Genomic DNA, 10,932 nt, shown 5'->3' with positions numbered 1-10,932 from the left:
TGAAGCAATGAAAGCACAGATTTATTGAAGCAAAAGTACACTCCACAGAGTGGAAGCAGGCTTATGTAAAGGGTTCAAGAGCGCTGATTACAATGTTCTTTAGGGTTTTAAGCTATTAATAAAATAATTTAGCAACACCCTTAGGTGCCCTTTAGAGGCCTCCAATTGGTTACATCCTATGAAGGACTTACCCAGGATGAAACAAGAGGCTGAAGTGGAAACTTCTGTCTTGTTATAACAGGAGTGAGGATGTGGCCTATATGCTGTCTAGAGCTGGCTGCACCTGCTGTTCTTTTGCTTATGCCTTAACCGTTGTTTACCCTAATTCCCTATTCTCCTGTCTCAAAATGATTTCAGAGACACAGTAAGGGAACAAAATGGCCTTGCAGAGTGGGCTTCCGAGTGTACCTCTGAAGAGTAATTCCTGGGAATTCCCAAGGTGGGCACCAGTGATGGAGGCAAAGCTCTCCAGGCAGCAGAAGACCATAAGGCAGCCACCCACTTAGGGTGTCAGTGCCACCTCCTCTCAATGCCATTGGTACCAATGATGGTGCCATTGTTGAAGGCTGTTTGTACTCCACCTGGGAGTTTATGCTTGGCCAGGAAGCTTCACCGGTGTAAACTGTGGCAGGAGACAGGGAGTTAATCCTGAGGCCTCTCTCCCAACCTGGTAAAATTTCTCCACTAGAATTTGCAAAAAAGAAAAAAATGTGGTATTTGCGGTGCCCTCATAAACAGGATCTCAAAGATTCTCCCCTCCTCATCCATCAGATGCCCTAGGCTGGAGGGTGGCCCCAGGAGAACACTTTCTAGCCCCTGCCTCCCTCCCCATCCACCCCCATCTATTCAGCGTCCCTCAGAAAACATCCCAAATTTGTAGCAGAAAACAAAAGTGTGAATCAGAAAAGGTGACATTCACACTTCACACCTTCATGTAGAAGCCCAGCAAGCTCTTGAACCCAGAGCCAGGATGCCTTCCAGAGCCGGCTGCTGCCAAGACCCTTACAGAAGGCAGTAGAGGGAGGAGGCCTGCTCAGAAGCTCAAGCATCTGATCCTCCATTATAAAACACCTGCTAGTGCTGCATAGCTGGGATTTCCATGACGACTGAAGACAAGACTGCCATCTGGTCTACTCCTGCCATGGCCACAGTGGTCTTCAACGTAATGTTGCCATCCGAGTGGTAGCCCAGATGTGCTGGATGTGACTAGCAGGAACGTGTGCAAAACATAGCCCTTAGCAGGGCCCAGCCTTACTAAGAGGTCATGTATGCTCTGGGCAAGGCCAGGCTGGCTCTATGGTCTGCAACTGTCAACCTCACCACAGGGGCAGCAGGGACTGAGAGAAGAAGGGTTGGAGTCTCTGTTACTCAGCTCCTCTGAGAAGCAGACGCCAAGAGCAGATTAAACTGCAAGGGTTTTAGGAAGGAACGTAACATTGTGAAAATTATGAAGGACTGGGTGAGCCATCAGACCTTAAAGCAAGTATCAGCCCTAGTGGGAAATAGAGGGGAAGAGGATGGGTGGGACTGCACAGAACTGTATTCTAAGGAAAATCCATGGTGCCTTTCGGGAGTCTTTGAAACAGCCAGCAAATAAGTTCTGGGCATGCCAGCAGCAGGTTGGCCTTAGCACCCCCACCACACTAGGTCATCAGAGGAGAGCTGCCACGGGAGGCCCATACCAGGTGGACACCTGGAGGGAGCAGCCCTGCCTGGAGGAGGTCAGGCACACAGAGTCCTAGGCACTGAGGTTGGGCACCACGGATGGAAGTGCAGCTGAGAGAACCCCGAGGTTCCTGGGCTCCCTGGGGCCCAAGCCAGGACCAGCAGGTGAACACACACAGAAGGAACTAAAAGACCTCCTTGCTGGTGGGGTTGTCCTAGAAGGGGGCAGGCGGGTGGGACCAGAACCTCCTGCAAGAAACCAGAAGACCATCTGTGGGGCTCAGAGATTGGTTGGTGTTAGGAAAGAGGCTCTTTTCTACTTATTTTAAAAATCAAAGTTATACATTCACAGGTAACAAATGGTCAAATAACACCTAAGAGGCTATACTTCAGAAAACAGCAACTGTCCCCCTTCTTTGCCATTTGCTCTCTTTGATCTGAGTCACAAGGACCTTCTCCAGTGCTATCTCCCTCTCCCAGAGTGATGGCCACCCACTGTGTTACCTGAGCCTTGTATGATTGCTTCATTGGCAATTTTTTGCAACAATTTGGTAATAATTTGACAGTTAACCTATTCTTCCAGGTGTATAGCGTCTCATAACAAAGTAAATTAGATTCTCATATGTTTCCAATTTTCTTAAGAATCAATATTCCTTATGTTAAAGCCCTGATAAAATACATATTTGAGTTCCTTGGGAGTGTCCCTGCCACAGTGTTTGGGCCGTGATTCAAACAGAGAGATCCCACATTTATGCAGGGTCTGCCCTGTTCTCACCTGAACTTCTAGCATCATTCTCTCCTCTGGTGACCCCTAGCTCTGCTTGATGGGGCCATATGAACATCAGGAGTCTCCAAATCATGCTTATATTCTTCGAACATAAACTTGGACCCAAATCCACCCCCATTCCCCTTGGCATTGCTGCCAAGCTCCCAACACTTGAAGGCCCTGAACTCATTGCTGAACAGCCCTAATCTGACTTCAATCCACTCTCTACTCCCAGAGTCTGGCCCCTCCCCTCAGGCCTCAATTTTCTCCTGATTCTATTGATCACATCTGGACATTTGGCACAGAATAGGATGAGAGAGGACATGGCAGTAATGGGAGAGATGGCAGGTGAGGTTTCTTTACCATCACCATGGACGCCTCAGGCCATGTGCACTGGGTGGGGCTTTGGAGGTGAGGAGATCAGACAGTGCTTCTTAGGCCCTGGGTTCATCTCAGCTCACTGGAACCCTCAGACATTAAGAATCCCTGGGAGGTAGCGGTGTCATTGAGCCCCATTTCAAGGGCTTACCACACTCCCAGCTCTGTGTGATATTGACAAGTTCACCCTCTCTGAGCTCCAATTTTTGTTTTTACTCTTTAAAGTGTGGGACATTTCTTTATTCCCGAGTGAATAGCAGGAAATGAGATGGAGTGAGAGCCGAAAGAAGGCAAGGAATATTCCTGAGATTGTTCTCAAAGAGATGGGGATGTCCATGGATGAATCACAAAGGGAGGAAATGGGTGCAAAAGTCTCACTGAGATCCAATGACAGCAGAACCTGTCAGTCTAAGATCTGGACCAGATTTGAAGTTTTAGGGGAGTCTATATGACAGCATTTTGTTTCCATTGGCACAACTTCATACATGAACAATGTCATAGCACTCAAAAATGGGTTTAGCAGAGCCGTAAAAATATGCCACAAAATTCAAGAAGCTAAAATATTATCAGATTATTTTTGAAAGACACAATCAATAAGGAAACTTTAGAAAACGCCAGCATGCATCATCCAAAGTAATAGATTCCAGTTCAAAAAAAGAGAGAGAGAAAGAGAGGAATACAGCAGAAGCTCAGAGGTAGGTGAGATTTGGGAAGACAGTTACTTTGTAGGATGCTGTGAGCAACCTGCACTTCAGTCCAAAAAGACTACTGCAGACAAAAAATAATGAAGAAGAAGTTGCACCCCAGGAAAATAAATATTTGGTGAGAAAAGCTTCTAATATCATCTCCAGGAAGATCTGGTCACAAAATCCTTCCAGAGAGAGGTCCTCAAACCCAAATTCACTTCTTGGGGCCAAACACTGAAATTGGCTGAACCCCTGTCTACCCCCACCATGTTTCACCTGCAAGGCTTTTCTCTCCTTTAAATGAGATGAGCTAAGAATGGAACCTGTGTTTGAGGATGGGTCTTCATCTTCACTTGACCATAACTTGCTTACAACTTTAGGGTAAATGTAATACTTTCAATACTTTTGTTCTCTATAATTAAAAACCAAAGCAAAACCCCACACCAATAACTTCATCAAGAGATTCTCACTTGGGCATCGGACCCATTGGCCACATCAAACTCTGATCTGTATACTCTGGGGGGATTAGAATATGCCCAGTTGGTAGAGCACCTGACCAGCTGGGAAAGCACTTGCCCTTCACCTCATTCCACCCTCAAAACAGAGGGTCCAGGAGGACAAGGACTGCCAAGGCTCTAAGAAGTTCTCTCACCCAATGTTGCTCCTGGCAGCAAATTGTAATGAGGAGTAGCACTCACCAAGAGGCCTAGGGCCTGCCTTGGATCTCTGCACATAGAACTTAATGGCAGCCCTCAGTGTACTAGTGAAGACATTTATCTTATTAAGGAGAGAAAAGAGGCACAAAGAATCTGGTCGAACTTGCTCAAGATCACACAGCCAGCCTATAGCCCAGCTTGCCTTTGAGCTCAGGCACCCAACTCCACATTCTCTGATACATTCTGGTTCCTCTGACTTCTTCCCATCTGAAGCTCCCTGCTCTGTGCTCAGATGCCCCCTCTGACTCGCTGCTCAGGAACATAGGCTTCCACAGACAGAGGTAAGGATATGAATCAGCCAGGCCGGCAAGGACTGAATCCAAATCCCAGGTTTCTCTCCAAGTCCAGGCCTTTCCTGGCAGATATGAGCAGCAAGACCAGGGTAGCCACAGAGGCGAGCTTGGCTGGGCAGAAACTCCCTGAATAGCCAAGTCTGCATGGGATTCCTCCAGGGGTCAGCCCGGTCCTGTCCTGTTTCAGGTAGGAGGCACTGGGCATCTGGGCACTCAAAACCTCCCACTGTGAAGAAGACTGAACCAGTAAGGCCACACGCTGGGCACGGGGCCCCATTTTCACAGGCTGGAGCCAGCCTTGTTGGGGCTGCTTATGTGTCCACCTTCTTCAGGCTCCCTCATTATCCAAACAGCATTTCCACACATGGGAATTTGCAAAAGGAGAGAGTGAAAGGCCCAGGGCTTTTCTGTAGTCTGTACTAACCCTCAAAGATACTCTTGGTCTGCGTGTTCCTCATTTTCAGATTAGAAGCTAAAGATGGACAAGGCTGGTAGCAGAGTGTGCAGGTCTCCTGGCCAGCCCTGTATTTACTCCTGTCTCCAGGCAGAGTGGCCAGTGCCACTTGCTCAGGCAGCAGTCACGTGAGGTCCATCCTCTGGGAAGGCCCTCCCTGATGGTCCCTCTGTGATTCTGACCATAGGATGCCCGCAGCGCAGCAGAGTCCCAGGTGGAGCAGAATCGGCCATGAGAATAAGCTTGGTTCCGAGGTCTTTCTGCTGTTATGTCTGTAATTACTAAACTTTTTTCATATAATTGCATTTTCCAAACATGTAAGGATGACAAACAAATAATATAACAGGTAAACAGAAGTGCCATTTTGTTTCCATGGCTCTGGCCCCCTAAGGGGCAGGAAAGCAGGTGACCTTATTCCTGGTATCAAAATGGCATGGCTGGAGTTCGGGTGGGCTGATGGGAAGCTGTGCATCCTGTAGCACCCTGGAATGGCTGAAATTAAGTATTTTATATGGCAAAATTGACTCATGGAGCAGAAATCGCCTGCCCATATGGACATGGGAGCAAGATGTCCTTCAGGCCCCCAAACCTCTTCTGAGCCTCTTCGCCTGCAGATAGCTGGGCAGGCGTGTCTGACCATCCCATGTGGCCAGGGTCCATCTTCAGCAGTTGTGGATTGAGGCCTTCGTCCTTGTCTGTGCTGATTTGAGAGGTATTGGAGAAAGGCTGTGGTGTCTTGGTCTTCATCCCCAGTGTTAGCCACTTGCAATGGCAGGGGGAGGAGGTGGTAGGCTGAGAGCATGGACAATGCAAAGACAGTCATGGCTGATTGCTAGAGAGAAAGATGAAGGAGACATTAACTCTTCTCCTGAAGCACAAATCAGAACAGATATTTTTCAGGTGTTGAGCGTGTATGTGCCCCACCTGGGTACTGGGCAGCATTTCTGATTGAACACTGCCGCAGCACTTGATGCAGGTGTACGTGAGCCCCAATTTCATGAGGGGGTCCCCTCTTCCTCCCTCCCTCGGATGTCTCATGTCTCCATCTGCACTCTTAGCGGCCTGGTCTTTCCCTGAGACAATTCCAGGCTGGTTCCCCTGCTTTGCTACCCCCCACAACCTCTCCCACACCGTTGCTCAGCTTCCAAGAGCTCATTGTGGCTGAGGAAAGGGGGTGCCTTGACACAGAGTTCCCTTCACATGAGGGTCCCCAGACACTTCTCCTTGAAGTGCTCCACCAGGACCCCTGCCACATGCGCCTCTTGGTGCAGGGAAGAGAGGAGAGCAGGTTGTGTCCGACGTGGGTGTGTCTGTGCGCAATGGCTGCTTGTATCCTTGTGTGTTGTGTACCTGCTCAGCAAACTGAGTCCTGTGGCCAAGAATGATCCTGGGCAAAACTGAGCACATTTAACCCAAGTTTGATTTCAACTCAACACTTTCCCATTGTGCCTCCTTCTCATCCCAAATGTGCCAAATACTTCTAATCTTAGTATTCATTCTTTGCTTTGTCTGTCAGGTCCTGTTCTCTATGAGTGAATATCCTAATGACCATAATAAAGCCAGTTCCCTTTTTGGGGACTGACATTTGTTGAGAACTCCCCCTATGAATGCTGTCTTGCTGCAAAACTTCACCTCTGGATAAAGTGGCTGTGCTCCTTCTGGATGTCTGCATCAGGGCTGCTGAGGCACAGCTGAGAATGTACCACACAGCTGACTATGCTGCTGTGCATATCTCATTACTAAATGCACGTCCCTTTCAAGGATGCCAGGCCGTTAGGGCTGCATTGCAACTTTGATGGACACTGGGGATTAATGCCTGTGTGTCCTTGTTCCATTAAAAGGTTTGAAGTTTGCTGGGTGCGGTGGCTCATGCCTATAATCCCAGCACTTCGGGAGGCCAAGGCGGTCAGATTGAGGTCAGGAGATCGAGACCATCTTGACCAACACGGTGAAACCCCGTTTCTACTAAAATACAAAAAAGTAGCCAGGCATGGTGGTGGGTGGCTGTAGTCCCAGCTACTCGGGAGGCTGAGGCAGAAGAATGGCTTGAACCTGGGAGGAGGAGCTTGCAGTTAGCTGAGATGGAGCCACTGCACTCCAGCCTGGCAACAGAGCAAGACTCTGTCTCAAAAAAAAAAAAAAAAAAGTTTGAAATTTGATTTTATGAGTTACTGGTATAATGATAAATATATTAATATCATAGGCTGGGCGCGGTGGCTCACGCCTGTAATCCCAGCACTTTGGGAGGCCGAGGCGGGTGGATCACGAGGTCAGGAGATCCAGACCACGGTGAAACCCCGTCTCTACTAAAAATACAAAAAAAATTAGCCAGGCGCAGTGGCGGGCGCCTGTAGTCCCAGCTACTTGGGAGGCTGAGGCAGGAGAATGGCGTAAACCCGGGAGGCGGAGCTTGCAGTGAGACGAGATCACACCACTGCACTCCAGCCTGGGCGACAGAGCAAGACTCCATTTAAAAAAAAAAAAAAAAAAAAAAAAAAAATCACATAGTTCAATTTTTTTTTCTTCTGACTTTGAAATTGACACTCTTTCGTGGGCCTGTAAGTTTCCTGGCCCTGGTCACTGTGCCCACCCTGCCCATGGCTAAGGGGTCCTAGCAGCAAGCCTGTATGTAACTGGCCCCTACACCCTCCCACTCTGCCAGAGATTTTTTCCGAAAGGAATCTCCCTGCACGGAGGGTAGAGCTCGAGATCTCCATGTCCCAGGGTGGCTCCCAGGTCACCACTGCCCAGCATGTCTCTGGCTGCTGACAGGACTCTGTGCTTTCTTAACTCCTTAATGGAGTTCCTGGAGTTGGAGGGATGCGCTTCCCACCAGAAACCCACTTGTGTCGGTTTTTCTTCCATTTGAAACAAATGATCAAAGTGATAGCGTTTTCTACGTTACATGTCTGTCTCTGGTCACTTAAAAACAAAACAGAGCAGGGGGTCTCCCTGACAGCCCAGAAGAAGAACAGGAAGGCAGCCCTGGGTAACCTGTCAAGGTTCACATCATGACCTCCAGCATCGGCCACGGCTGGATGACATCATCACTCCCCAGGGGAGATGCGATTCCCTCCTCACCCCACAGCTCAGACCCCAGGATCGGACCCAATCCCTGTGCCCTGAGCTCCTCCTACTTCCCCTTTCCATCCCAGCCAGCTCCGAAGGAGGCCAGCCCTGTGAGACAGGGAGGGGTCCAGCCTGGGACCCGGCCTGAGCCGGGAAGGAGCGCTTGTCCTGCTCCGGCCCCTGTGATGAGTCCCCTCTTACCCGGCAGGTGGTGACTCCCCATCCGCGGAGGCTCCCCCGCTGACCCCAAGTCCCCACCGGTCTGTCCTTCTCCAGGGCCCGGTGCAGGAGGACCCTTTGTCCCTGGGTGGCCTGACCCTGCTGACCATGGGTCACCTCCCTGACCACGAATACTCTGCCAACTGCCCCCTGAGTGACCAAGACAGCTCAGTCTAAAGTCCCGACTACCCAGGGTGACCCAACAGTCCCGACTCCCCGAGACAGGGACCCTGAGACGAGAGCTTCATCAGTTTAACAGATTCTGCCTCCAGGAACCAACTGCCAGGAGATTCTGATTGGCTCAGCCGCGTGCCCACGTGACCGACCAAAACTGGCCACCAGGGTCTCCCAACTGCCTGTCAAACACACAGCCCTGTTGGGCCCCCGGAGAGGAAGAGCCGAGAAGGAGGCCAGGCCGGGGGTCAGGCGGCTTCTTCTGTGGGCCCTTTAATCCACCTTTTTTATCTTCTCTTTTTCCCAGCAGCTTTATTAAGTTATAATTCAAACACTATGTAATTCGCCCATTTAAAATGTACAATGGGCCCGGCGCGGTGGCTCACGCCTGTAATCCCAGCACTTTGGGAGGCCGAGGGGGCAGCGGGGGGTGGGGGTGGGGGTGGCGGGTCACCTGAGGTCATGAGTTCAAGACCAGCCTGGCCAACATGGCGAATCCCTGTCTCTACTAAAGATACAAAAAATATCCAGGCATAGTTGTGTGTGCTTGTAATCCCAGGTACTCGGGAGGCTGAGGCAGGAGAATCGCTTGAACCTGGGAGATAGAAGTTGCTATGACCCGAAATCGCACCACTTCACTCCGGCCTGGGTGACAGAGTGAGACCCTGTCTATAAAATAAAATGAAATAAAATAGAATATACACTGGTTCTTAGTATAGTCACAGAATTGTGCAATCATTGGCACCATCTAATTTGAGAACATTTTCTATATATATGTAGAGAAAGGGGTCTTGCTATGTTGTCCAGGCTGGTCTTGAACTCTTGGGGTGAAACCATCCTCCTTCTTCAGTCTGTGCAATACCTATGCTTGCACAGGTGCAAGCATCAGTATTACAGGCATAAGATGCCTCACCTGGCCCAGAACTTAGTTTTTTACTGAAAAATATTCCCTTGTGTGCATATATGATATTTATCCAGTCATCAGCTGATGGGCTTTTGAACTGTTTCCACTTTTGTTTATTAAGAATAAAGCTGCTATGAGCATTTGTGTAGAAGTTTGTGTAGATTTATGTTTTCATTTCTGCTTATATAAGTAGGAGTATAATTTCTGGGTCAAAGTATAACTGCCTAATTTTTGAGAGGAATTGCCAACCTGTTTTCCCTCTTTTTTTTTTTCCAGAGATGTGGTCTCACTCTGTCACCCAGGCTGGAGTGCAATGGCACAAACACCACTCACTGCAGCATCAACCTCCTGGGCTCAAGTGACCCTCCTGTCTCGGCTCCTTGAGTAGCTGAGACTACAGGAACATGCCACCATGCCTGCATAATTTTTTTTTGTTTTTTTGTTTGTTTGTTTGTTTGTTTGTAGAGACAGGGTTTCATCATGTTGCCCAGACTGCTCTCAAACTCCTGACCTCAGGCAATCCACCAATCTTGGCCTCCCAGTTGTTGGGATTACAGCCATGAGACACAGCACCTGGCCGCCAACCTGTTTTCTAAAGTGGCTGCACCATTTCACATTCCCACCAGCAGTGATGAGGGTTTTTTCCTCCATCCTTGCTAACACTTGTTCTTGTCTGTAGATTTTATCATAGCCATCCTAAGGGGTAGAAGGTGGCATCTCATTGTACGTTTGATTTGCCTTTCCCTAATGACTAATGGTGTTGAGCATCATATCATGTGATTATTGGCAATTTGTGTATTATCTTTGGAGAAATGTCCATGCAAATTTTTCACTCATTTTTCACTTGGGTTATTTTCCTTTTGTTGAGTTGCAAGAGTTCCCTGTGTATTCTAATACAAGTCCCTCATGAGATAAACAAGTTGCCAGGTTCTTCTCCCATCCTATGGCTTGTCTTTTTACTTTCTGTGTGGTGTTATTTGAAATCAATTTTTTTTTAATTTTGGTGAAGTCCAATTTTGTTTTTGTCACTTGTACTTTTTTCTTTTTTTTTTTTTGAGACAGGGTCTCACTCTGTCACCCAGGCTGGAGTGCAGTGGTACAATCATGGCTTACTGCAGCCCAGAACTCCTCAGCTTAAGTGATCCTCCCTCCTCAGCCTCCAGAGTGGCTGGAGTAGCTGGGACTGAAGGCACATGCCAGCATACCCAGCTAATTTTTTTATTTTGTTTTGTAGACACAGGGTTCCCTTATGTTGCCCAGACTGGTCCAAACTCCTGCAATCAAGGGATCCTCCTGCTTTGGCCTCCCAAAGTGCTGGGATTACAGGTGTGACCCACCATACTCGGCCACTTTTACTTTGGTGTCATATTTACGAAATCGTGGCTGGGCGCGGTGGCTCACTCCTGTAATCCCAACACTTTGGGAGGCCGAGGTGGGCACATCACCTGAGGTCGGGAATTGGAGACCAGCCTGACCAACGTGGAGAAACCTCGTCTCTAATACAAAATTAGCAAGGTGTGGTGGTACATGCCTGCAATCCCAGCTACTTGGGAGGCTGAGGCAGGAGAATTGCTTGAACCCAGAAGGCGGAGCTTGTGGTGAGACGAG

General features: G+C 48.8%; 1 long non-coding RNA gene across 1 annotated transcript; it reads right to left on the bottom strand.

The window, feature by feature from the left end:
* LOC129022023 (uncharacterized) lies at positions 1–8,527 on the bottom strand. The gene is made up of 2 exons (XR_008496195.1): positions 8,229–8,527; positions 1–5,790 (listed from the first exon to the last, which is right to left on the bottom strand). It is a non-coding gene; the product is annotated as an uncharacterized LOC129022023 (long non-coding RNA).
* Between the last annotated feature and the right edge of the window lie 2,405 nt (positions 8,528–10,932).

The sequence above is a fragment of the Pongo pygmaeus genome, chromosome 21, assembly GCF_028885625.2.
Source record: "Pongo pygmaeus isolate AG05252 chromosome 21, NHGRI_mPonPyg2-v2.0_pri, whole genome shotgun sequence".
In the NCBI taxonomy this organism is placed as follows: domain Eukaryota; kingdom Metazoa; phylum Chordata; class Mammalia; order Primates; family Hominidae; genus Pongo; species Pongo pygmaeus.
This window is presented reverse-complemented; position numbering and strand designations above follow the sequence as displayed.